General features: G+C 40.0%; 1 protein-coding gene across 5 annotated transcripts in view; it reads right to left on the reverse strand.

Annotated features, from left to right (window-relative positions):
• NLGN4X (neuroligin 4 X-linked) overlaps positions 1 to 27,451 on the reverse strand; it is a 294,305-nt gene that overhangs the window by 142,259 nt on the left and 124,595 nt on the right. For 2 of the 5 annotated variants that reach the window (XM_058535388.1, XM_058535387.1), the window contains exon 2: positions 17,995 to 18,191. The exons of the other annotated variants lie outside the window; for them this stretch is intronic. The gene's annotated coding sequence lies outside the window, so the exon portion shown is untranslated. The remainder of the gene's footprint in view (positions 1 to 17,994; positions 18,192 to 27,451) is intronic. 5 annotated transcript variants of the gene reach the window in all.

The raw sequence follows: 27,451 nt of genomic DNA on the forward strand, positions 1-27,451 counted from the left end.
ACTGCATTGGGGTTATAGGATCGCAAACAATTCTCAAGAATGCCAAGGCTGAGATGACTAGACAGACACTCAGAGGAAAAATATGGTAGACATGAAAACCATTAAGAGGCTCAAAATATTTAGTATAAGAATAAGTGAATAGAATATTAATAGTTAATTAAGCACATTAAATTAAAAAATACCTTTATACTTCTTTCATATTTAAAGGTCATTAAAATGCTTACCATATATATGTAAGGATAACAGGTCTTATGAACATGCTGTGACCATTGCTGCAGAGCATCAAGCTAATTTAACTTGATGCATCCCCATATAGGCTCAAAGTTCTTATTGTAATACAATCTACTTAACTTTTTCTAAAAATTAATTACATGGTGTGACCTAAGGGAAGATGTTACATAAAGTGACAGAACTATTACAAGAAAAACGAAACCTTTATTTCCAAATGAGTAGAATGAATAGCGAAAGTCAACAATAAAACACCTCTAGATGAGCCAAAAGCAACTTAGCATTTAAAATGTAACATTTTAGTTAGAGACTATATCAAGTTCCTACCTAAAAAGTTCTCACTGTAATAGGTCTGATCAACTCATCATCACAAAATGAAACTTGTGTACATGGGGTGATTAACATTTCAAATTTTGAAATATCACAAAAAGACATTATAGACACATTGAAACTATCCAAGGGGCATAGAATCTTAGGATTTTTGGTAGAATTTCAGGTGTCATAGTCATACTGAAGAGAAAAAGAGGTCTTTTGTAAACTATTATGCTAAAATCTATGTGTGGATATATACATACATGTAATAATTGAAGGATTGATAGCTTGGATATAGAAAAAATTATAGTTTTCACCTCTAATACAAATTTTTAATAGTCACCTTTTGATGTAGACAATTTTGATGTTGACAATGTGTTCAAGATATTCAAGTGTGTGACTATAAAAAAGATGAATATACATTTCCCTAAATTTGCTACAAATAGATCACTAAAAACTGATGAAAATTAATTATCTGATCAAAACACAAAAGCAATGGAACGTGGAACAAAATACTTATTTTGTTTAAATCTTGTTATTCAAATCCCTACTTGAATATTTTGCAGGTTTATAAAAATGACCCATTCATTGCTAAGAACTTTTATTTTTAGGATATGATAAGCAAAGGGAATATTATGGGGTTTTTTAGGGAAAGACCTATAAATTAACAGTTATTTGAAAAATAAAGGACTAATATTGGATAATTTGGTACATTACAGTTTTTATCTATAATTAAAATCATTAAACATGATTTTAAACATACAAGATTAATTATGAGCACTACGCTTTTATACCAGATATTTTGTCTATGTAGACAATCTGAAGTTCTACACCAACTGCGTAACCTGTTGAAAAATAATAAAAGACTTAAGTGAGAGTATACAACTGAACTTGCTATGGAATTGATATGATGGATGTGTTTGCCTTCAGTAAAGGATGAATCATTAAAGATTTAGTATAAATGTAATCCCAATGTATATGACCTTTGGTCTATTGAAAGATGAATCACAGAGATATTTTATAGTGAAGAAAACACAAGGAATCTGTATGAGACTATTGATCAAAGTAAATTAGATTTTGGAATTGGCTTAAGAATATGCGTTGGACCACAGCAGACTTAAGAATGTGGGTTGCTCATATTGCTAGTGGGAATGCAAACTGTTACAGCCGCTATGGAAAATGGAATGGAGATTTCTCAAAAAATTAAAAATAGAAATACCATATGATCCAGCTATTCCACTTCTGGGTATTTATCCAAAGAACATGAAAACACTAATTTGAAATGATATATGCACCCCTATATTCATTGCAGCATTATTCACAATAGCCAAGACTTGGAAGCAACCCAAGTGCCCATCAATGGATGAATGAAAAAAGAAGATGTGGTGTATATGTATAGTGGAACACTACACAGCAATAGAAAAGACAAAATCATGCCATTTGCTACAATATGGATGGATCTTGAGGGTATTCTGCTAAGCAAAATAAGTCATATAGAGAAAGACAAATAACCTATGATTTCACTCACATGTGGAAGATACATGAACACATAAATAAGGAGAACAGATTGGTGGTTACCACAGGGGAAGGGGTTAGGGGGAGGGTGAAAAGGGTAAAGGGGCATATGTGAATGATGACGGATAGAAACCAGACTTTTGGTGGTGAATACGATGCAGAAATATAATGACGTGCACCTGAAATTTACACAATGTAGTAAACCAATGTGACCTCAATAAAATAACTAAAAAAAAAAAAAAAAGAACGTGAGATGGACTCATTATTGTGTATCTGGGCAAACTCCAGGAAGGCAATGAATGTGATTTGATTTTGTTTGTAGCTATACTTCACCTAGTAGTGAAATGGAAATCTGCGGAATCTATGAATCAATCTCCCCATACATGGGGTGAAGCAATTCTCTGGTAAAGGAAGGGTAGCTGAAACAACCATTCACGGAATGATATCAAACTCAACTAACATTGGTTACAGGGTGACAATACAAGAGAGGCCCAAAGAACCCCCTGACAATTTCAACCCACACTGCTGATGTTTCCTTCAGTTTTTCATTATTGTCTAAAACTCACAATCAGCACCTTAAAACATCTGTGTTGCCTTAGTCTCTAATTGTCTACCCCACACACACCAGCAGTTAATTATACATTCTCTTATTCCTTAATTGCAGTCTTGTTGGTTTTCCCAGCATGACTTGAAGCTTCTCATGAACCGCATCCTCTTGTAGCAATGGCCTTACCTGCACAGCACAATCTATTTTCAACAACTACTTTCTGCCTGATGATAATCAAATGTCACAACACTCCATGGGTTGTGAAAAGGGCAACCCAAACTTTAGCTGAGACACCAAAATAAGATCTTGACCCAAAATGATGGGAACTTAAGCCAGCCACTTATTTACTCAGGAAATACATTTTTTGCTACTTTCTGTCTCAACAGTGTATGGTTTTGCTGTCATATCTTGTTTACCCTTTCACCGCACTAAGTAATTTTTTTTCAACATGGAACAAGGACTCATTCTTGAGTCAAGAAATTTCAACAGAACATATAATAGTTTATCAGTCACCTAACTAATTATATAACTACGTAATCTCATCACTCTTGGGCAGAAATTGAACAAATAATGAATTTCTTCCATTTGCATGGATAATTAACTGTTGCACCAGTTTTGGTTATGGAGGATACAAAACTATATCCTCACTTCTTTCTCTTATGCACTGCTTTAGTTTCAGTAATCTATATTGTTCCCATTTTAGGACAAACCTTGAAAGTTGTTCTAACTCACACATGGAGAATTATGTGGGATACAGGCAGCCTATTAATTCTTTCTGAGCCTTAAGACTCTAGACAAACGAACACTTGGAATCCTGTGCAAACTGGCAAATAAGCTTGTTTTGTTTTTTTGTTGTTTCCAAGATGGGGATAGTGATGTCTGATCTTTGTTTCTTAGAGTTATAGAGTCACAACCTTGCATATACCCTGCATTCCCATACTTCACTCTTAATTCTTGATTCTTGTTTGGCAAAACCCTAATCCTGATGTAATGCAGCTTTCCATCCAGTGCACAACTGCACCTCTGCTGGTGAGCACCAACGAAGGAAAACATAGACCCACGCTGACTAGTCTCACTTTGAATTCATGACCACAAATCTGCAGTAGGTTCATCCTGGAGTTCATACTAAATTTCCCTAATAAATTTCCTTTAAAGCTTCCCTAAATGACTAACACCTTCTCCCGCCTCCTCTAGTCACAAATCCCCAGTCCCTCCTTCACTGTTGGTGTATGATCTTGCTTCCAACTACACTGCAAAAATTATACCAATCTGAAGAGAACATTAGTAAACCCCCATCAACCCATTTGCCCATGTACCATAACTACCCCCACCTTCTGTGCTCCCATCCTTTCACTATAGGTAAATAGTAGGAACACCATCTAAGGCTAACTATCATACATCAAATCCCATTAACTCTTGCCAATTCAACAACAAGTCACCCCCCTCTTGCTACATCATAACTGTTTTCCTCTTGTGGTATATTGTGTCAGTGTTCAAAGTACTTTCCACGCCTCTCTGTGGAAGAAATATACACTGCCTCTGTCTGATGGCAGGCTTGGTCAGAAGAGTCGCAGTGTCTCTCCCTGGGAAGAATTTTACTGCCTCATCTCAGTGACATTCGATGTACCTATTTGACGTGTTTTAGCCAAGGACAGGTGAACTGAATTGAGTGCCACTTCTAAGAAAAAACCTTGAGAACTATGATGTGGTTCTGCCATGTTTCATTTCCCGTTTGCCATAAAATCAGAACTGTGTCTGTTCCATGAGACTGTGTCCCAGAACGAGCAAGAGACAGAGAAAAGTCACAGCGAAGCCCTGGAGAACATGTGACATGAGAGAGAAATCAATCTTTGCGGCCACACATCATTAACATTTTAGGGATATTTGTTAACACAGCACAACTTAAACTAAACTGATGGATGCAACATGTCTGTAGATCACTCTGACAGCATACAGACAGGTTGTTAGACCTTTCCTCCTAAAAGAAATACAGTAATTTTCTCTTGGGTCTATATATTCCTCCAATGACTGCCTATTTCACTGCTCCTTTATAGAAAATCTCAAAATTGCTGTCTGCACGTACTGACTCCAATTCCACCACTCCTGTTCTTTGTTAAACCTACTCCAACCGGGACAACCCAGGGGTGGAAGTCAAGATGGCGGCGTAGGCAGACTCTGAACTCACCTCCTCCTGCGGACACAGCCAATTTACAACTACTCGTGGAAAAATTACCCCTGAGAGAGAACTGAAAACTGGATAAGAGGAACTCCTGCAACAAACGACAATCCTAACTGAGGTAGAAGAGGCAGAAACTCCCTTCTGGAGAGGAAAAATGCCACCTTCACAAGCCACCAGCTTCATGGCCGCCCGGGAGCAGCCCTAAGGTATGCTGCCCTCCCTGAAGGAGTGGGGCCCTGAGCCAGGGAGCGCCCCCACTGTAGGCATTTTGTGGACCCAGCACAATCGAGACAAGTGGCATAATATCTGGCTTTGCCTGCTACTAAAACATTGGGAAGTACCCCTAGAAAAGCTAGTTCGCAAAGAAATTAAAACCGGTTCTTAAAGGGCCCATGCACAAACTCACCCATTTCAGAAAGGAACATAAAATCACCAGAAAGAAAGGTGCACAGCCCTTTGGGGAAAAGAGACTCACCTGATACGCTCTGAGTGCATCGCAGTAAGGGGTGAGACCTCTCCAGGGACTGGGACATTGGCGGCGGCCATTGTTGTGGCCTGGTGTGGGCGTGCTGACACAGATGCCATTGGAGTTCTCCCTGAGGCCTGCTAGCCCAGGGTCTGCCCCACCCGCTAGAGCACCGATTTAATCCAGCTCAGCCAGGGCAGGCAGCCCACCCTAGAGACTGGCCCCACCCAACAACAAGCCCTCAGGCAACTTGTGGGCCTGCATAGATTAGTGACTGGATTCTCTGCAGCCTGGCAACTGAGCCCACTTCAGTGGGGCAGCGCATGCACAAGGAGTGGGTGGAGAGTGTGGGGCGGTGGTGGAGTGTGGGGGGCTCCCGCAGTGAAGAGACTGGGTCCACTTCAGGAGGGCAGGGCACACATACAGGGCAGGACTGTGTTGACTGTGTGTGTGGACCTGTGGGTGGCGGGGCTTGTCATCTGCAGAAGACTTGTGCTTCTCAAAGACCCACATAGTGGGTTCGCCCCACCTTCCAAAGCCTGAAACAATTGGGTGCTCCCGTGCCTGAGGCCAGCCCCACCCAGCTGCAATCCTCAGAGAGCTGACAAGAGACATAAAGGCTGGAGGCTTATAGCAATTGTAAGCCCCTGAGCCTAACAACCTGCCACGCTGGGGGCCAACTCACATAAAAGAAATACTGTAACACTAATGTGCTATTAGAACTTGCAGCCAACCGTGCTGGGGCTCCCCACACCCGATAAAGAGATTGAAGGTCCTGTAACAACTACAAGCAGCTGAGCATTACAACAGCTGGCCAGGAGCATAACTCGGGCTCCCTGGGCACCTACAGGGAGAGCAAACAGGCCACAACAGAAGGACACACGTAGCCCACATAGGGTTCATTCCTGGAACATTGAGAACTGAGGGAAGCACACTGCAGGCCTCTGAAGGCATCACTTATATAAGGTCACCTATCCAAGAGCAGGAGATGTAGCTGACCTACCTAACACACAGACACAAGCACAGGGAAAGAGGCAAAATGAGATGACAAAGGAACATATTCCAAGTAAGGGAACAGGACAAAACCCCAGAAAAGAAACTAAGTGAAACAGAAATGAGCAACCTACCCAACAGAGAGTTCAAACTAAGAGTGTTAAGGATGCTCACTGATCTTTGGAGAAGAATGGATGAACTCAGTGAGAATGTCAACAAATAAATGGAAGATATAAAAAAGAACCAATCAGAAATGAAGAATACAATACGGGAAATGAAAAATTCACTAGAGGGACTCAAAAGCAGAGTAGAGGATACAGAAGAAGGGATCTGTGAGCTGGACAAAAGAGTAGAAGAAATCACCCAAGCTGAACAGATAAAAGAAAAAAGAATTAAAAAGAGTGAGGACAGTCTAAGGGACCTCTGGGACAACATCAAGCACACTAACATCCGTGTTATAGGTGTCCCAGAGGGAGAAGAGCGAGACAAAGGGGCAGAGAATCTATTTGAAGAAATAATAGATGAAAATTTTCCTAACCTAAGAAAGGAAACAGACATCCAGGTACAGGAAGCACAGAGAGCACCAAACAAGATAAACCCAAAGAGGCCCACACCAAGACACATCATAATCAAAATGTCCAGAATTAAAGATAAAGAGAGAATCCTAAAAGCTGCAAGAGAATGTCAAGTTACATACAAAGGAAACCCCATAAGGCTATCAGCTGACTTCTCAGCAGAAACCTTACAGGCTAGAAGAGAATGGCATGATATATTTAAAGTGCTAAAAGGAAAAAACTTACAGCCAAGAATACTCTATCCAGCAAGGTTATCATTCAAAATGGAAGGAGAGATCAAAAATTTCCCAGACAAGCAAAAATTAAAGGAGTTTGTCACCAAGAAACCAGTACTACAAGAAATGTTAAAGAGACTGATTTAAGGGGAAAAGAGAAGACCACAAATAGGAAAAATCATCTATTTCTATGATGAGAGGGTAATGGATACAAATGCACAAAAAAGAGGTTAGATATGATATCAAAAACATAAAATGAGGGAGGAGGGGAGTTAAAGAGTAGAGCTTTCAGACAGAGGTCAAACTAAAGAGACCATAAATTCTGTATAGAAGAAGAAAGGAACAGAGAAAGACTACTAAAACAGTGAGAAAAAAAAAGTTAAAAAGTGGCAGTAAGTACATACTTATCAATAGCTACTTTAAACGTCAGTGGACTAAATGCTCCAATTAAAAGGCACAGGATGGCTGATTGGATAAAAAAACAAGACCCACGATGAAATCCAGCCATTTGTGACAACATGGATGAACATTGAGGGTATTATGTGAAATAAGTCAGAGAGAGAAGGTCAAATACCATGTGATCTCAGTCATTAAGTAGTAGATAATAACAACAACAAACAAACACATAGAGACAGTGATTGGATTGGTGGTTACTAAAGGGGAATGGGGAGAGGCACGAGGGCCAAAGGGATAATTAGGCACATGTGTGTGGTGATGGGTTGTAATTGGTATTTGGGTGGTGAACATGAGGTAATCCATGCAGAAATAGAAGTATAATGATGTATACCTGAAATTTATACAATGTTATAAACCAATGTTACTGCAATAAACAAAAAATAAATAATAAAAAAAAAAGAGAGAGGAAAAAAACCTACTCCAACCGGGCTGCACCTAAAACTCTACCAAAATTACTACTGCTCTACTAAAAGTTACCAATACCTCCAGGCTGCTATGATGGTGAGCTTCAGACTCAGCCTTGTGTAATTTCTCTTCTCTGTCTTCAGAATTCTCCTCATGACCTCATTCAATCTACTGACTTTAAATACTGTCTATGCTGACTAGCCCAACATTTCTCTCTTTAGCACAGATCTTTCCCTTGAGCTGTAGACTCTGACATCCACCTGTCTATGGAATATCTCTCGTTTAGTTCTCACAAACATTTCCAAATCAAACTTTCAAGCCTCAACTAATCCTCAAGATTCTCTCCACCAGCCCCTTCTCCAATTTCATTTGTGAGTAACTCCTTCCTTTCCTACACTTAGATCAAAAATTTTGGACTCCTTTCCCTTTCCAACAGTCCATGTCTACCTTATTGGCAAATCTTATTTTCAAAAATATAAAAATCCAACCACTTTTCTCCACCTGCACTGCTCCCATCCTGGATGTGCAGTCATAGTTTCTCATATTGACTCTTGCATTAGCCTTCTAACTGGTCTCCCATTTTCTGCTCTTGCCCCTACAGGCTAGTCTCAATAAGGAAGCTAAAGTGGTCCTTTAAAATACACCTCCCCTAGTCACTCCTCTGCTGAAATCCCTCCAATTGTTCTCCTTTTGTACTCAGAATTAAAGTAAAAATTATTAATGACCTCATCCCACTTTGATCCCTGTCCCTCACTCTCACCTATTGGTCTTCCCAACACAACAGGAATGCTCCTACCCCAGGGCCTTTAAACTGCCTGTTCCTTCCGCCTGGAACACCCTTGTGGTACACTATCATGGTTTCTTCCCTCACCACCTTCCAAAATAAAACATAATTTTTTTAATTCTTAAATTTATTTTCCACCCCCCATAGAACATAAATTTCACAAGGCAAGAAATTTTATCTGTTGAGTACATTGCTACATCTGCAGTGCTTAGAACAATACCTGTCGTGTGGTAAGAACTAAAATATTAGTTGAAAGAAAGAATCAATAGTAAAAAGCAAATATTAAAAGGTACTGTACTGTGAATGTTTTTTGGAATTATACAATGGTATACTGATGTGTACAGCATAAAACTGAATGTTTAAAAATCTTAAGAGAATAAATTACTTGAAAGGTTGAATTTTCAGGTTAGTTGAGAGATAATTGTTTAAGAACAAATCTAGAAAATGTACAGAATGTCCTTCACCAAATACAAAAATAATTGTGAAGTCCTTCCAAAGTTATTGAAGCAGAATTCAGACGGCAGCTTCCAGTCCTGTGGGTGGCTTTGCCTAGATTCACTCATTTGGCTCTTCGTTTTTGTCACAGGTGAACTGATATTCCATTTCCTTTTATTTCTTCCCTACTTCTGTCCTATTTTTAGATGCCATCCGTGAATCTCTATTCCTCCTGCACAGATATCTAACGATTTGATGAACTGCATATACTCTGTGGTCTTTTAAGATTTGTTCCTTCATTCCTGTCACCTCCACCCCATTCGGTGCCTACTTCCCCCCATCTTCATCCTTATAGTCTCTGATTCCTAGAAGGTTCTTGAAAAGCTGGGTTAGAGTTTGCCAAGATTTTATCATCATTTACTCTGCATTACTATAGATCAGTAATGAAGCCGACCAACTGAGAAAGGCTTTTGAATGATTATGAAGCCAACCTCTGTCTTTCACAGGAGGACAAATGTCCACATTGCCTCTAGAAACACGTAACCTGTTCTGTTTCTCACAATTTCCAGAAGAGATATTATGACATTTTTCTGGGAGCCATTGCATTCCAGGAAACACACTTATAATCATCTTATCTTAAAACCAGGTAGAGAGGGGCATGCTGTGAGCTAAAGATGGAGACCATGAGGGGAGGGGGGGGATCTTTAGGTGAGATCTGTGTGCATGTGTGTTTGTGGGGACATATGTGGAAAGAGGGACTAATAGTGTAATAGACGGGAGAAGATAGGGCATGTCTAGTGGAAGGAGGCAGGGACACACGTGGACAACTAAAAGATGGAGTGAAAACTACTAAGAGACAAATGGATCAGCAAAGAGAAAGAAGTTATCGGGACCAGCCCGGTGACACAGCAGTTAAGTACACACGCTTTGCTTGGGTGGCCCCGGGTTCACAGATTCAGATCCCGGGTGCACACTGATGCACCGCTTGTCAAGCCGTGCTGTAGTGGCGCCCCATAGAAAGTAGAGGAAGATGGGCATGGATGATAGCCCAGGGCCAATCTTCCTCAGTAAAAAAAGAGGAGGATTGGCAGACGTTAGCTCAGGACTGATCTTCCTCCAAAAAAAAAAAAAAAAAAAGGAAGCTATCATTGCTTTTGGTTAAAAACTAGGACATGTTCATTATACAACTTTGGGAAATATAGAAAAGTGAAAAAAAAAAGAAGAAAAAAGGACTACAGGTAATTGAACCACACACAATGATCACTTTTATATTTTATCATCCAAGTTTCTTGGTAACAGGGTGGAAGATTTTGGAGTTAACTAATTGAAGATTTGAATATGATGCCTACCATACAGCAGAAGTTTTCTCTTTAAAGCTGAATTCAATATAAAATCTCTGGAAATCTTGCTTTGGTGCCCCAAAAAACAGAATCTGCTCCTTCTAAAAAAAATCTCCATTCAACACGTGTAAGATGAATCAGGAAACGTAGCCTCAATTATTTGATGCCTAAATTTTCCTTCATTTCTTGACACATTGAGATTTGTTGTTTGTTTTGTTTTGAAGAATACTTTTAAAGTATCTAAGTTTCTGATTTAAAAATGTCAACAAAAAAATCCAAACAGAATAATCCATGCCAAATATTTTTAACATTCACTTCAATTATATGCTCATCTAGTTAATAAACTAGACGATTTAAACAAATTATAATAATCTTAAGATTGATAAGTCTAATATTTATTTTTTAAATGATAGTATCCGTCATTATATTTAATGTCCTGACACATCATAAGTGGTTTTAGTAAAGTGTCTATGTTTTAACATGGTGTTAAATTATGTATGGTGTGAGCCATTGACATTCGGGATTGTTCTGCTCAGAGGTGTAACCCATTCTTTACGTTTTCATCTTCCTCAGTGATATCTTTGCTTATGAACATCGTTTACTTTTTAGAAATTCGGTGTCCTGTTATTTTTATCATTTGCAATTCTTCTCTTTCTTCCATGTTCTCTGTCCATCCTCAGGCCATACACTTTAATGTTGGTCTCACAGCCTGCCTGTTATCTCCTCTGCTGTCTCCTGTGAATTCCACCCCCTTTAGAGTCTCGCTGCTTTTTCCACATGGCTCTACCATTTTAACATTCCTTTTCACTTTTTAAATACTGATCAAGACAATAACCAAGCAATTGCATACCATTTTGATTAAGTAGAATCTCAGAAGTCATGTCATTTTATAACCATCGCTCACCAGCCCATCACTGCCATTCTGTGCTTATCCATAAAAGAATATGGCTTTCTGGTGAGTGATGGCTTCCTTTATCGATGTGCACTGTCTGGAGAGATCTCGTGGTCCTCCTATCCTTCAGGATTCCCATTCTCCTTTCCATTGCCCCTTTCTTCTTGGCTTTTTTTTCTTGCTTGGATTGTTTCTTCTCTTACATCTTACCTTTTCTCTATCGTTTTCACATAAGGGTGTTACCCTGGCACCTTGATCCCAGAAAGGACACACATATACAAACACACTCCCTACATTCCTTCATTCTGATATTATAGTCGGGTTGAGTTCATTGGAGTAGAATTCCCCTGCAGTGTTGTGTGTTCCCTCACAACCCAGTTGTACACCAGGTCATGGCGTAGCTCCGAGGACTTGCCCAGGTAGGCTAGCTCTCCATTGTACAGCTACCCCCATCACAGACCTCTTCCCTCTCCTTTCACATGAGCGTGATACAGAGGATTTGGGATTATCTGCATTTCACATTATTTTTATCACTTCCATAAATTTCTAACTATCGTTCTGTTTGCAAATAATTAAAACAGATGGATACAAATGGCATGCATGCTCATGCTGCAATCGCTCATTTAAACGAACACTGCAAGGATAATCTTCCCCTCCTGTTTCATTGGATTCTGTTACTCTCCAAAGCTAAGGAGAGAAGAAACTACCCTTGGTTCCATTTATTTTCATTAAAAACTAAACCAAAAGAAACGTCCTTTTTTACAAATCCTCAAATAATTAGTGGCTCACCCACACAGCTTTATGGCATTTTGCCCTCTCCATGATGCATGCTTTGAATCCAATCTCTTTGCATTTACCTTACAATTTCATGTTAGCTTGTAAAATCTTATCTCTGATTTAAGCCCACAGTCTTAGTTAGGGAGCATTTGGCAGCATGGATTGGAAAGCCCAAACTGGGAACTTTAACAAGGAAGAAAGAGACTTATTTTTAACCTGACAAGAAGGCCAGCAAGAGATGTTTGTAGGTCAGCTGCTCAACAGTGCCCACAGGAGCCCAAGTCATCTCTCTCTCTCTCATCACATGACCATGCTCGGCAGGTGGGTTTTCATCTTCTCTTCATGTTTACAGCTCCTGACAAAAGACAGCCATGTAGCTCACCTATACCCAGGTAAGGGGAAGGGAGGCAGTTGGTGCAAGATATTTGGGTCCCTTTTATTAGATGAAAGAAAGTTTTCTCAGAAATAGTCCCTATAAGAGTCCACAGCTGTCTCCTTGGCCACACTCATCTCTGATGCTCCCCCAACTACACACAGGTTGGGAAAGTATATTGGGCCAGCCGAGCAGGGTGTGTCTAGTTCTAATTATGGTTTCGCTCTAAATGGGAAATTCCATCTTAATGCCTGAATGTCACTGAACTACGATTCAATCATTCTTCTAATTCATCACATCCTTCCTCTGAAAGCAGCAGCATACATGAACACTCCATCACAAAAGCAGAAAGCCAAATTACATGGAGTTAACTAACATCCAGTAATAAACGATATTCTGTTAAGTGCTAAGGAAGACATAAAAGAATTAAAGACACAGTTCTGGTGCTAAGGGTGGAGGCAATAAGACTTATCAAAACAAAACATTCAATAAAAATTGAATAAAAATGAAGATCCAGACTAGAAAATAATATTATGAAAGAACTAATAACTGACAAAACTAACTGTACAGCCAATTGCTGTTACAAAGAAAGGTGACAGGTCAATAATTAATATCAGTAATTCTTTTCCTGCAGATTTCAAATCTCAGAGATTAATGTTACAGAAAGTAAAACTGAAAATTTAAGCAATGAGCCAACATTTTAAAAAAATCTCCTGGAAATATATAATGATCCATTAGCTCATTCAGAAATAGAATCTATAAACCATCTTTAATCATTTTAGAGTGGATTACATCAGTTACACTGATGTTATTTGTGACTATAACAACACATGCCATTTGGTGAGGCGAGAGACCTCACTGAAAATTTAGAATAATTTTATTCATACTGAAACTCAAAATAAGAACTTTCTGGATGCTTCATATAAGAAATGCCTCATGGTTATACATCTATGAGATTATTGAACAGAATTCTAGTTTCCATTGATGGAAAATAATGATATAGGGATGAATGATGTATGAATCTAATATGACAAAAAAAAAAAAGCCGCTACAATCATCTACTCAAGTCATATTCATTAAGTCTTTTTCACAGGTGCCTGATACCACACTTCTTGTTAAAATATGACAATGTCCCCATTCTTGAGATGTTTCCAGATTAGCAGGACAGGTAAAAAGCAAAAACACCACGATTGTCAACAAGCAAACAAAAAATGTATATAACCCTAAAAAGAAGCATATGAAAGATTTTAGAAACACAAGTTAGCTATTAAAACTGCTAAAAAGCTGGGGCTGGCCTGGTGGCATAGCGGTTAGGTTCACGTGCTCTTCTTCAGTGGCCCAGGGCTCACTGGTTCGGATCCTGGGCACGGACTTACACACCACTCATCAAGCCATGCTGAGACGGCATCCCACCTAGAGCAACTAGAAGGATGTACAACTACAACATACAACTATCTACTGGGGTTTTGGGGAGAATAAAGGAAAAAAGGAGGAAGATTGGCAACAGATGTTACCTCAGGGCCTATGTTCCTAAAAAAAAAAAAAAAACTGCTAAAGAGTTTATACTGAAGATTCCACTATTTCCCAAATGTGAATACAATATATTTTAATAGTATTTTTCTTTCCACTCAATAGAGATTTCCAATAAACTTGGGCAGAAAAGCTATATCTTTGATGGAAAATCTTGACATATTCATATGAAACAGTTATTAGTTCAGCTTATATGAAATCTTTGCATAAGCGAGTAAGAAACCACGCAGAACCCAAAGCAAGAGGGTAATAATTGTAGCCAAGAGATGGTATCCATGGTCTTTTTGGATTATTTTCATGTTCTGGATCACTGTGGTGGTGGTGGGAGGGAAAAATATGTCCATTTGAGATTAACTTAAAAATAAAGCCTCCATAGCAATAGTAAAATGTGCATCTACAACAAAATCTGAAAGCAGTGAAGCACAAGGTTGTCCAATATGAGAATTGCTCCTATCACGAGGAAGGAATGAACTGAAATGCATGCAGTGAAGTTGCATCTGTTTGCAGTTTTGTTCTGCCTCCCATTGTGGTGAGTGGGGTGGGAGAGAAGCCCTAATCAGACTGATTTTGTCAGGATCCTGGATGCACCCAGGTTCTCTGCACCTTGTTATACACCATGACATCACTTCAACGCATTTTGTGTTCAGTGTGGCTGGACAAATCTCCAAATGTCAATTGAAATCTTGCTCTCACTTTGTCATGAGAAAGATTTGAATTTTAACAGGGAAAACAGGGCCCCTTGCCCAACATCATTAATGAGGACACTTGGGGAGTGCTTTATAAATGATAGCCTGGCTGCTTGAAAGCATAAAAGAAGCACCCTGGGGCCTTTCGTGTAGTTCAGGGATTCGGCTTGTCAGTGTGACACCGCCACTATAAATTCAGTACCATGGAGAGCTGATGACTACTCAAGAGCCTACAAAACCATCCACAGCAAACTCACGTTCTTCTCTTCTTTTTTTTTCATGAGTCCAAGTGATGGCATGGAGGGTATTTGTTTCCTCTCACTTTCAGGGACTGTGAGAGATAGCTGGAGATAGAGTTCCCTGATGTTTGAGGGAGGTTTTATATCTGAATATCTAGATGTCAGGGATATTTATCTTCAGCTTATCTTTTTTCCCTCACTGTGAAACAAACGGAACTTCTTAAGAACAGAGATCTTGGGCTCTGGGTATGAAATTTTGAATTGGGACTAATAATCCTCCAAGTGTTCTATTTCTAGAGAACTCTTCCATTTGTCTAGCCATCAGGTTATCTTTATAATTTACTTTGAGTTATCTGCTAATCCCGGACCCTCCTCCTGACTTGTGTGTGTGTGTTAGCCTCCACACGGTATCTGCCATTACTCCTCATGCTTTCTTGCTGTTCTCATGGTGAGTCCACCTTTGGGATGTGCCCCGTGTTTATCCTCTCTCCCTCCCACTGCTGTCGTATCCTTTGTTGACCCTGTCTAATCCCTCACTGAACTTCTGCCCTAAGCTCCTAAACGTAAGTCTCCAACTCCCTCTCCTCCACCTTTGTCCATGCTACTCAATGCTGATAGACTCATCTCTCTAGACACTAGGGTCAATCACACCTACAGATTAAGCCCAAACTCTTTACTTTCACATTCACTGTACCCTGGATCATTCTCAAACCTAGCCCCAGGTTCACTTTCTGCTCCATCCTGCAACATACTCTGCTTTAGATAATAAGGTCCCTTATTCTTCCCAAATTATGCCTCATACTTTCTTATTCTGATACCTTGCTTATAATATTCCCTCAGCTACTAAGCTCAATGCCTCCTCTCTCACATCTCCATCAGGACACAGTTAAAACAGCACCTTTTTTATGATTCCTTTCCTAATACTGCAATCTAAACAGCATTACGCCTCCTCTGTATCCCCACAGCACAAGTCCAGATTCATCCCCTTGCCCTGTCCAGGAGTCAATACGATACCCACATTTTATTTCTCTTATAGTAGAAATTGACTTTTTACGTTTTTCCCCAGTGGCACATATTGTGGTGTTTTGTACACATTTGGAACTCAATAAATATTTGCTGTTGGAATGAATTAATAAATCATATAGAATGACAACTCTAGCACCAAACTCATATATTTAAAATTAGAATAAATTAGAATTAGACTTAAGATTTATGGTGGATTCTAGCATAGTCCCTGATGGTGAAATTTTGCCTAGATGACACATGCCATCTTTGCCAAATTAGTGTCACTGTATACAAAGAAAATAAGAGGGATGCTCATGAAATGGAATTTACTGTGAAGAAGGAAGACAAGTAAGGCATGGTCTCTATTCTCAAGGAGTACGTGATCTAGCAGAGAAGCTAAATACACAAGGGTGAGCCGACTGAGGGGCAGTTATTAGATAATATGTAAGACACTGCATCGTAAACTAGGAAAGAGTAAAATAAGACAGAGTAAAAAAATTAAAAAGTGTGGGGTGAGAGAAGGTCAAGAAAGAATATTGCAAGAGGTAAAGATTGAGCTGGGAATTAAAAGGGATTACTGAGGAAGAAATAAAGGGTTTCCCAAGCAGGGAAGAAGCATCAGAGAAGAAAGTAATTGTGAAGCCAGTATTCTATGAGAAGAACTCTGATCTGTGCTCTTTAATGCCCAGTGGGGGTCTTCTTAAGTTTAAGTGAGCAGGCAAGATCATAAGACCACCAGGGTTTACCATGGTGGCAGCCAACCCAGAAGGATATAGGACAGGAAACTGAGCGTGTTAGCAGACCTGCAGTCCTCTGGGAGCTATCTGCTCCACAGGTGACAGCTCAGATGCCAAGAGCCAAGATCTCTACAAGGTCCACATCCACTGGGGTTAGGTTCTCCTTGGCGTAGAAGCCTCAGGCTTCACCAGACTTATATCTCCTATAAATACCCCATAAGCAGAGCCCCCAGGGTCCCCATAGGGAATTTGGGAGTTACAAAAAGCATTGCCTTCAGGGAAGCCTAATGTCATGGTACCTCCTTTGGGTTCTTTTAGTTCCTTGTGGTTTTTCCCAGCCCAGACGCAATTTATGGAAATGGCGATCATCTTTCTGGTAAGCCAAGGGGCCCAGATCATTGTCGTCAGCCCCTTTATCTGGTTGACAGGTGAACAGAGTTAAACAAACGAAGGTCAGATTCTCATGCAGCATCTTGCTACCATTGCACCTGCAGATACTTTGCATGTCTGAGCCCATTCGATCATCACAGGAACAACTATCAAAATTACACAGATGAACAAACTGAGAATTAGAGAGAGGAAGGTGATAGATCTTGAGTCTTCAGGAGAAAGCAATGAAATCAGGAACCAGGAGTTAAACCTAGATCTACAACTAGAGAGCTTATATTATTCATATAGATTCATGGAGAGCCAACAGTAAAGGCACAGAGCAAAGATGCCCAGGAAAAACTGTGATCACAGCAAAGGAAGCTCTAGTAGATAAATAATCATTTCTGGGGAGCTTGCTGTATGCCGGGCACTGGACTGGTACACACAGCAGCCCATACCTGTATAGGTGAGACCATCATGGAGGCAACGAATGCCAAGCAAATAAGAGCCTTTGGAAGGTAACGAGAAAGATGCATTTAAGTTGATATGGCTACACCTAACCAGAGTAGAGACAGAAAGGTTCCAGAGAAGGTTGTAATGTTCAGAACCTTGAAGGAAAGAGTCCAAGGTCTATCAGGCTGCTGACCTAGTCTTCATCAACTTGCTCACCAGAGATGGAGATGGAACTTGATGCTATAAAAAGCAGGGAACCACTAAAGCGTTTTGAGCAGGAAAGAAAGGTGACCACATCTGCATTTTCTAAAGATAACTCTAGGTGAGTTACCAAAGGTGGAGTTTCCAGAGAAGAAAACATGGCAATCATACAGAATGAAGACAGTGGGAACTTGAACTAAAGCAGGGAAAAGAATATGAGGAGGAGAGATAATAACTGAGGTACATTTATGAGCAATCTGCAGCTTCAGTGGTTTTCATTACCTCATTGACTGGTCATTCCAGCCAGAAGCATGAATCTTCCTAGATGTAGCTCCTTCTTTCACTGCCAACATCCATCATTAAAATCAGTCTCCAAGCCTGGCAGGTTCTACCTGCAAAATCTCTGCATAATTCTAATTCGAATATGCTGTCATGATATCTGCACTACAGATTGAAATAATGGTTCAGCATTTGTGTGTCTGGGGGAAGATGGAACAGATATTGGTTACAATTATAAAATATTGCAATCAGAATTCATGTTTTGCATCATAGAGCTCTTAAAATGTAAATACAGAGCAACAAAACCAGCTTAATAAGTAGCCCCATAAACTGGCCTTACATCAATCCTATCAAAATCAGCCATGACTTTAACTGCAAACTCATATCTGACCACACAATCTATCAAAAGGGCTTAATGCATTATCATTTTGGATTAAACAGGTTTTGTATGAATCTGGCAATTTTTCTGGTTGTTCTGATGCATTGTTTTAGAGGACCATGGAAGCAAGCATCTTTCATGTGTAGAATGGTCAAGTTCTGCCCATTTGTTAGCAGCTAAGCTTGGCTGATCCACAATGGAGTAAATGCTCTGGGTCCACAGTTGTGATTCTCTTTTCTCCAACACCCAGATGAATTCTGGGTGAAACTTTATCATTGGATACAGTCTACCACGTGATTTGAAGAAAGCTGCAGACAGAGACACTGGGTGTGCTCAACCTCACTCATAAATTCACCACTGAAATAAAATTCCAATTAATTAGTGTAACTCTATGGGTCTTTCTTATTTCCTAGACACACGCAAATGAAGAGATATGAAGTCCATTTGGCTGATGCTCTTGGGTTCTTTATACTATAGCTTCTTGGTGTTTAGCGTGTTTATTTTGAAAGGATGCCAATAAAACTTGAGGGACTATTTTTAGCATTATCTCTGATCAAACTCTAAAAGCACAAAGTCCTAAATAATGTTTTCGTATTTCCAATATGTTCTTTCATTAAAATTCCAAATTTGACAAATGTTTTTACCTTTTTCCTTTCACTCCCACGTACATTTTAAATATAAAAAGTGATATACCACCTGCCAGTCCTAACATTTGCATAGGTGTGTATTTAAAAACATATACATTCAAATTTTGGCAACTAACACATAGAAATTTATATCATGCTTTCCAAATATATTTTTATATAATCATTTTTCATAATTCACTTCAGCGTCGATATTATCACAGTTCAAAATTTTACAGTTTTATACACCAAAATGACCTCATTTCTCCTTAAAATGTTGCCTGATAAACCATATTTCCTAGGATTAAATAGGAAATGCCCTTTTTTCTCTCATCTACCTCTCTCTTATTTCAGAAACAACTAGTTAATTATCCACCCACCCACCAACTCAACTAAAATGGAAATGAATACTGAAATTTGGCTTATGAAAAGACAAGGACTCATTGGAAGATACTTCTCCTTTCCAGGTTCAGTGAATTTTTCTTTGCTTGGCAAATGATAAGAGACTGTTGGTCATAGTCCATCACCGGCTTTGGAAACTGAAAATGGGATTTCCAGCAACGCATCCCTTCTAATTCCACCAGCCACAAAGAAAGTTGGGTTCCCTGGAGGTGACCCTGAACTCCTACTGTTAATTTTATTAAATTTTAGCAAACTTGAAAGGCTCTTTCACATGGTGATAAGACAATGTTTAGGCCAGAATCTCTGGGATGTACACATCTGGCTCTTTGCATTGCTGTTTTTTTTGGTCTTCACTTACCACCTTAAATTCCTCACCCTCATAGACACCTGCCCTGGTCACGCAATCTAAAGTATCCCCATCACCCACCCCAGTTACTCTCACAGTTCTTATTCCCCTCGCAGCTCTGATCACAATCTGAGATTCTGTCCTTGATGAGTTTGTTTGCTTGTTTATCTTCTTCCTCCCCAACTAAGGTGAGGGAAGGACATTTGTGTATCCTGTTTACTACTGTATCCTCAGGGTCCAATACAACAGTTCTTCAACATCCGTTGAATGCATGAATGAAGGAGTGAATGGATCAGTAATTGGAGGGACCTCTAAAAGGCTCATTTAACCCCCTCTCATGCATCTGTGTTGTGTTCACTGTAGGGGGCTCTTCTCCTGGACAGCTGGTCCTTCTCCACTAACTTCTAATCTCTTGTGACATCTACCATCTCACTACTGAATAGGTTTGTCCATCTTTGCCAAGTTGGCTGTGTTGGGTGATGAAGGGGCAGTGTTGTTTCCATGGCAACTAAGAAGAGCAACTCTAATAATATGTTCACAGCAAGGTATCCACATCAATGTCCAGCATGTTATCCAGTGATCCCAACCACTGATAGGAGACTCACCATTTTCTAACTAATAACAAATTACAAGTACAGTATTGAGAATTTTTAAATGACGTTGAAACCGTTCATGATGTATTTCTGTTGCTCTCTTAGTAATGGTTTGAGGACAGCCAAACAAGGTAAATTAAATGGTGGACATGCCCTGGGAAAGAGAGTAGAGGTGTGTTCTGCCCTTTTATCATGGTGTGACGAATGGTGTGGTATGGTATGATGGTATGATGTTAACAGTATGTGACTGTAACTCGAGAGTCCAGCTTTTTAAAGACTGTTAGCCCTGGTCCTTATCTGATGACTGCATGGTTATTTACTTGCCTAATTCTTAGTTTCCATGTCTATATAGGCAATAAATAACAGTAGCACCTTCTGGCCTTACTGAGAAGACTCAATGAGATAAGGCTTACTTTTGTTGTCTATTCAAATGCCACCTAGCAGAGATGGCTATCCTGATCTCTTTGTTCAATCTAGCTCCTCATCAATCGCTGCCACTCCCCATCCTGTATTAATGATCATGAGAGTTGATTATCACCACTTGACTCATTTATATTCCTGATCCTGTCTTTCCTGAGCTAATTTCCCCACATTAGAACATGCACACCATGACAGCAGGGAGCTGTCAGTGCTAATTATGGCTGTGTCTTCAGTGTTGGTCACATATTAGGGACTAATTAAACACTTGTTTCATAGGAGAATGAATATCCTAAAGCACATAGTTATTTCTGGCACACAGTAAACACTCAATAAACATGAGCTATTATTGATGTGCTTAAAATACCAAGGAGACAATCGGCATCATCCTCTGTGTCATCTTTGTCACCCAAGGGGCAAGGGAACATACGTTTATTGTGCAATTCATAACTTCTGCAAATCCTTACCACAACCCTATGAGGGCTCACTATCCCAGTTTTCCAGAGAGTTGCATTAACTCACTCTGGATCACACAGATGAGATTTCCAACCAGATGCATCTGACTCAAATGTACTCCTTCTTCAGTGTGAAAAGGCTTTCTCTTCCCAGCCATCTTCTCTACAAAGAGTTGAGTGAGGACATGAAGCAGATATATCCCCTGTCTTTTTCAGGAGCTTGCTACTTAGGAGGGGAGATATATGGATGTGTGAAAAATATAATATGAACCATATGAAAATGACAACATCTGACAGTTTTAGGTCCAAGCAAATGGCAAACCCATATGGTTCAATCTCATACATACTAAGAAGAAATTTTTATTATGTTTCAAGTGAATGGTCATGACATTCAGAATCCAAATCAGGGATTCTTCACCTTTTCTGGGTCACAGACTTCCTTGAGGAGATACTCCTCTCAATGGAAAATACATTGTTTTTCAAAAAAATGCCATATAGGTTAGGGGAGTTTCTTAGACCCCTTGGGCATCCATGACTCTTAGCTGAAGAACATCTAATCCCAAAGATGCAAAATTATCTTCAGCATGACCTAAAAGTGGTATTGGAAATGTTCATGGCCTCAGACTTTTAGGACTAAGTGGAAATTTGTAATTTAAATAAAAGTAGCACATCGCTCTTTTCTGATCTAATGTATTCTCAAGGGATTGGCGTGTTTACTTATGGCCATTCAGACAATATTGACCAAAAGTGAACTCTCTATTATTTGGGAGGAATATGTTTAGCTTGGAAACTCTCCCTAGGAAAATAACAACAATGGTGACTTTCTTTAGAAAACAAATTGACCCAGTTGATACAAGATTATAGCACTTAATGTAGTAGTCAAGACTTGATAAACAATTGTCCTGATGTCTCAAATCTCACAGACAGAAAAAGTGGCTGTGCAGTAGGTATGACGGGAAGACCTGGGGCAAGGATTTCAGACTTCAGACCAGAGGCTTGGCCCTAATCCTTCCCTTTTCTGTTACCAACTACTCATTTATGCACTGGTATGAGCCACATCTTTAAGATGTTGTTTAGATTACATGATCTCTAGGAATGTTTGTAGATGAACAATCCACCATCGAGGATCCACAGATCTGCATCATTTTTAACACAACTTTCCAGAACTATTGGACACAGCTACCTAAGTCAATCAAGGTTATTTTTTCCCTCTTCTTGTTCAATAGAAAAGAGTCTTCTCCCCTACCCTCTCATGGGTCCTGTAATGACACCCTCACCCCGCAGCCTCTGATACACATTAGTGTTACAATGAACCACTTGGATATGCAGGTGACCACAATGTGGGTCCTGGACAGGCCAGAAGGAGGCAGAGACTGCAGAACACAAAAGGGTGATAAGCATTGTTTCATTCTTCAGATCTCGTCCAAGGGGAAGGGACCACGAGGGCATAGAGACAGATTTGTGGGTTTTTTTGATGGACATGTTGGACCTGTTTATAATTACCCCAAATATACACACATATATGTGAGTTGATGGATATGTTTCTAGACACCTCACTTAATGGGCATTCTCAATTTATCAAAAGCAACTCACAAGAACATATGTAAGAATCACCACTAAAGCAAAAATTCATCTGATATGGTGTGAAATAACAAAAAGTTATAAACGTAGTAGTAATTCTCTCTATTCAATGCCCATACGCATACTTTAACAAGCAACATATACGGTGTCTGCAATTCCTTTCCTTTTTTCTAGGTTATATTTGTTCTGATTGCATTTATTGAAATGCAATTTGATGTCTGTTCGCTCTAACAAAAACGTTAAGCTTATAAAAAGAAAAAGCCGTCTGATAAACTAAAATAAAAATCAATTGTCATCAATTAATACAGTAGATGTACTCTGCTTAGATTCTCAGAACCTAAACCTTTTATTGTATATACTATTCTGCTCAACATCTTGGTTATTAGGTTTTCATAAACCTTTTCTTAACTAACAGAAAGAAAATAAAGGAAGGCAGAGTAGCAAACATGACAGATGGTCTACCTCATGATTGAGAGGTGGCTGATGTGCCCTTCAAAACCCAGGGACAGCTTGATACTGTCCCTTGCAGTGGAAGGTTCTGGACTCACTCCTGGCTGGTAAAGTCTAAGCATCAGAGTAAGAAGGTGCATCTGAGCAAGACCTTCTTCCCACATGGCTGGTCTACTAGCCAATGTGACTCTAGCAACAAGAGGAGAGGGTTTGCATCATGCCCAGGGACAGAAGCTGGGAGAAAACCAGAGGCAAATTACTCAAGGAAAAGCATTGCCCATGTCAAGAACACAAAATGATGATGGGTCTGGAAGGTGTAACACCATCTCACTAGAGCAAGGCTGCTTACTTCCAGCACCTGCTCATGTTCTAAAAACCAGAAACCAACACCCAGAACAGTAAACCCAAGAAGAGCAAAATGTAAGGGGATGCAAGACAAATGAAGGTATACATGACCTTATTTTACAAGATTGGGATTATGTTGTCAATGTACAGTTGTGAGCACAGGAATTTTTCCTATCAAAGATTGAGAAGAAATCCCAAGAGACTGCCTATGTTTCTTCAGCTATGCTGTGATACATAAAAGCTTGGACCATTCATGTCTCATTCTCTGTTAAATTCTCAGCACTTTGCACAAATGGGACAAATAACAACATTTTTAATAATGTATTGAATAATTTCCAAATATAAAATAATTCCCCCTTTTCTTGGCCTGAATTCACCCAAGACAATCTGTGGTTCTAACATTCTATGATTTACCAAAGAGTCATCTTCATGCATTTGTCAATCCAGAAATCATTTGCTAAGTAATTTTTGAGAAAGAAATGAGCTAAGCATCAGAAACACAAACATATGTCAAACCATTCTCATATGTATTTACTCCCCAAAAAAGTGAAGGGGAGAAAAAACATGTTTACTGGATATAATCAATGACTGGAACCATCCCAGATGGAGAGTGGGGAGGAAGACATCTGGGTAGAGCTTGTTAGAAGGAAGACTCGGGGGCGTATAGGAGAGCAGGCTGTGCTCAGGGAACTGTGAGCTGTTTGTTGAAAGGGTAAGAGCACAGGGCATATGGGAGACAGTGGAGGGAGCTCACGCTGGAAAAGGGAGACATGGGCATATTTTGAAGGTCCTTCTGTGTTGACTCAAGGATCTTGGACTCTCCCATGTGGTCAACAGGGAGCCATTGGAGACATCTGGTCAGGAATTGTTTTTAATTAGGGAATGAAGTCAACAGATCCGAGAATGAGGAAGATGCGTATGATAGTAGCATGAAGGATGGAGTGAAGGTAGAAGAGTGATGAGTTAAGTGGTCATCCAAACTGAGATAATTGTGAAGACAAGAATTATAGCAGTAACTGTGGGCACTGAGCAGAGAGCACGTATTCAGGGATATTTTGTAGGGCAGAAACGATGGCATATATATGGCCATTTACACAAGTGGTGAGCAAGTGGAAGTAAAATACGACTGAGTTCTTATCTTGGACGTGTAGGTATATGGGGTACCTTTGACCAACATGAGGGTGCAAAGAGAGGAAGAGGAATTTATCAGCATTTGGACATGTTGAGTTTGGAGTGTCAATGTGACATTCAAGTAGAGGATTCTAATAGGAGTTAAAAATACAAATTCTGTAACGGACGTTGGTGGTCTGGGCTGGAAATAAAGATAAGAATCATTCATAGGGGGATAGCATCTGAAGCTACGTGGGTGGATTGAATCAGCCAGAGATAAAATATAAGGAAGAGAATGGAGTCTAGAACGAAATCTTGGAGAGGCCAATATTTAAGAATGAAAAGAGAAGTAAGTGAAGAAGGACTTCTCAAGAGTTGTGGAATAGAAAGAGAACACAGTGATACGACGAAAGCTGAGGAGGACTGAGCAAAAGTGACAAGTGTCCATAAAAATGAGATAAGACCATGAGTAACGCATTTCTATTGGGTTTGCAATGTAGACATTACTTGTCATACTGTAAGAGGGTTATTTAGCATGAGGTTGAGGAGGGTTAAAAACCGGTATTGGGGAACTGGAGGAGGAAGGAGCAAGTGAAAATTCCAATTTCAAGAAATGTGACTATTAATGGAAGGAGGAAGACATATCATAATTCAAGAGGTAGACAGGGATGAGGCTGTTTAGGGTTAGAAAGATGGGATGGCCAATGGACAAGGAAGAAACACTTGAGTTGGTGGTAGGAATTAACTTCTGGATCAGAGTTGGGAGGTTGAGCCCTGCCCAGATTCTGGAAGATGGGAGAGATGTGGATACAAAGTAATTTGTGAATGTGCTTTGCTATGTGGTTTCAGGGGGTTCATTCCTGGTGGGTTCTTTGTCCTCTCTGTGAAGAAGGAGAAAACCAGTGTTTTCTGATAAAAACCAAGGTGGGAAGATGTGAAACACCTGGATAGATGCCACGGGAAATGGAAATGAGAGCTGATGAGGAGGGAGCTTAAAAGGATTGCAGGCCATCACTAAGATCTCTACTGTTTCTGGAAACCGCCTATTGATACTGAAGTCAATCCATGGGTGGACACAGAGATGGAGGATGGCCAGGTGAGCTCAGCCCAAGCAGAGGAGGGAATCAAAGGTGTCCCTGAGAGTGAAGTCAGATTCTGCTATCTACGACAGACATTTGGTGGCTTAAAGGAGAAGCAGTTCTTAGGGAGTTGCAAGGCTTGATGGGAGACCTATCAAAGCTGGAGGGAAGAAGCCAAATTTGGAAGACTAGGAGGTTCGAGTTAGGGGCAGGATTTCAGAGTTTTAAGAGTTCAGAGCAGAACACGGACTTCCCAGTGATCACTTCCTGCATGATAAATGATGGCTCAGCTCCATTCTTGTGTAAGGGGTTAGGAACAGGCAGAGGGGAATTTGTGGAATGACAAAATCCCAATGAGGACCTGGGAGATGGCTGTCGGATGGAGGTGAAGTCTTCCAAAGAGAGAAGATCAAGAAGCTCATATGCTTCTGTTCTTTCTGGGTCCTTTCAGTCAATGCTGATTTTGTAGGTATAATATCAACTCTTCAACATCCATGTTAAAAGACAGATGCACCCTTCTCATTCAGTTGTATGACAGAAGTGCCCTTTTCTCGAATATTTATGTTATAGGTGGGTTTTTGGCATTTATTGTTACTGGGGATTAACCCAACCAGAATTCACACTGTATGCTAAGTCTGGACAGAGACTTGGTTTACCCAGGCTCATGTGATGTTTTCTGACCTGTTTTCAATACCATTTCTGAGGATTTCCTAGCTTGGTGGACCACAGAAGCACATTGTGCCTGGCACAGAATGGAGGCTGAAATACGCTATGGCTGATAATGTGAATTAAGCCAGTGTCTTCAGAAAACCATCCATGGCTGACTCTGGTGTCCTTCTCATGGGGGTGATTGACAGCTGAACACCATTTTTCTCTAAGGGGTTAGAGATAGGCAAAGGGCAATTGTGAAGGGCAGCCCATGCATGGCATGGCAAGGTTAGTCTGGAACAGGGTGAGGGCAGCCTGCAGGGGTCTAGAGGAATAGCATTAGGCTTGTGCATGCTCTGCCACTTCTGAGTTCCATCACCTTTAAATTACACTCTGTTTCCTAGATGCTGCATGGGTTTACACAGAGTGTTTCATGGCGGTCTTGTAAAAATCAAGCAAGAAAACTTGTCAACACTAAAAAAATGAACTATTATTATTGTTATTATCATGATTGCTATTACTTGTTGGAGGGCAGATTATGGTTCCAGAAAGCTCAGATGGAAACTGTCAAACCTACCAGTTGCTGACAGAATTACGACAAGCGAGTAAACGCTAGCTTTCGAAAAGACAAATTGATATCAAAGTTAAAGGGTGGCTTGGGTGAGACCAGGAAATTAGGTTTAGGGAAGAAAGAAAATGTTTTCATGTGTAATGGCTGCTTCCAGGATGTGAAATATAATGTTCGAAAGGAAAGATGTTGTAAATGACATAGCGTATTGCTCATTTCTCTGAAGGGCTTCTCCCAAGCCAAAAGAGGCAATGAATAATAAGAAACGTAACAATAAAGCAGAACAATCTGCAAGGCTTATATCCCCCTGAGTCTATTTTTCTGTGACAATGAATCACAGGAACGTTTCCAGGAACCTCTGAGATCCCTTGCCCAAATCTCAAAATTGGGCTGATGGGTACAATCACTTTGACAACTAATCAATCTTTTTCCCAAATATTAAGAGGTTACTTGTATTTGTTTAA

This window comes from Diceros bicornis, chromosome X, assembly GCF_020826845.1.
Source record: "Diceros bicornis minor isolate mBicDic1 chromosome X, mDicBic1.mat.cur, whole genome shotgun sequence".
NCBI lineage: Eukaryota > Metazoa > Chordata > Mammalia > Perissodactyla > Rhinocerotidae > Diceros > Diceros bicornis.